Raw genomic sequence first — 1313 nt, forward strand, 5'->3', positions numbered from 1 at the left:
GTAACAGAATTGCAAGGCCAAATTTCTTGTAAAAAATGATGCTTAGATGCGTTTCAGAGTAAAATCCTATGTGGTTCACTTGGTAAACAAAAAAGTGTCTGGTATGTAAATTTTTGAAGCTAACTTTGTAATGTCATGTGGCTCACCTCTCGATAGTTTTGTAGTTCACTTACGCCCGAGGTGAAGCTCACTTTGTAATCTCATGCGGCTCACCTCTCGATAGTGTTGCAATATCCAATATGAAGCTCACTTTGTAATCTCATGCGGCTCAGCTCTCGATAGTGTTGCGGTTCACTTATGCCCGATGTGAAGCACACTCCACTTCCTCGCTTGAGAATATTCACGTCTAACAAAAAAACAATGAAGTTCGGTAGCCCGTCTGATGTAGTGTGGTTTTTCGTCCAATGCAGTGTGGTTTTTCGTCCGTTGCAGTGCGGTTTTCAGTCGGATGAAGTACCCACGTCGATTTGGGTGTCGCGAAAAACAGAGTGTTCGCATTTCGGTAAATTCGAAATTCCTCTAAAACCGTAAAGAATTAGAGAGAGTGTTCTACATGAAAGAGTTGCCTATCATCGATATCTTTCCAACGGCATATCGTTTGAATCATTCTGACCAGCAGTTTGCAAAAAATTTGCCAAAAACGGCCGCTGCCACTCATCATCCGCCGCACGATTTTCAAAATTAACTTAAAACCGTAAAAAATTCCGAAAAGTTGCACCTCATTCGTAGCTTTCCAACGGCGTATCACACGCCTCGTTTCAACAAACGGTTCAAAAACTGGAGTGAAAACAGTACCGAAAATTTGATTTTTTTTGAAGAACTGAATTCCACGATTTAGTAAATTTGAAACTGCTCTTAAACCGTAAGGAATTAGAGAAAACTTTATACATGAAAAAGATGCGCCTCGACGATATCTATCCAAGGGCGTATCGTTTGCTTCATTCCGACAAGCGGTGTAGAACAAATCGCGAAAAAACGCTTGCTGCCACTCGTCATGGGCCGCACCATTTTCAAAACTGCTCTTAAACTGTGTGGAATCTCAAAAAGTGTTCAACATATCGAAGTTGCACCTAATCCATAGCTTTTCAACGGTATATTACACGCCTCATTCCGATAAATGGTTAAAACATTAGAGCGAAAACAGTACCGAAAAAATAACGCGTGCAGTTTTTTCCGGCGAGAAGTTCACTCGTGTGAGTACTGCAGCACACTTCGTTCAAAGAATGACGTGCACTTGCGTTCAGCGTGCAGTGTGGTATAGTTATGTGCAGAATAGTTATTCTGCTAATATTAGCAGAATATATCGTCTATAT

Source organism: Triticum dicoccoides, chromosome 7B (genome assembly GCF_002162155.2).
Source record: "Triticum dicoccoides isolate Atlit2015 ecotype Zavitan chromosome 7B, WEW_v2.0, whole genome shotgun sequence".
NCBI lineage: Eukaryota > Viridiplantae > Streptophyta > Magnoliopsida > Poales > Poaceae > Triticum > Triticum dicoccoides.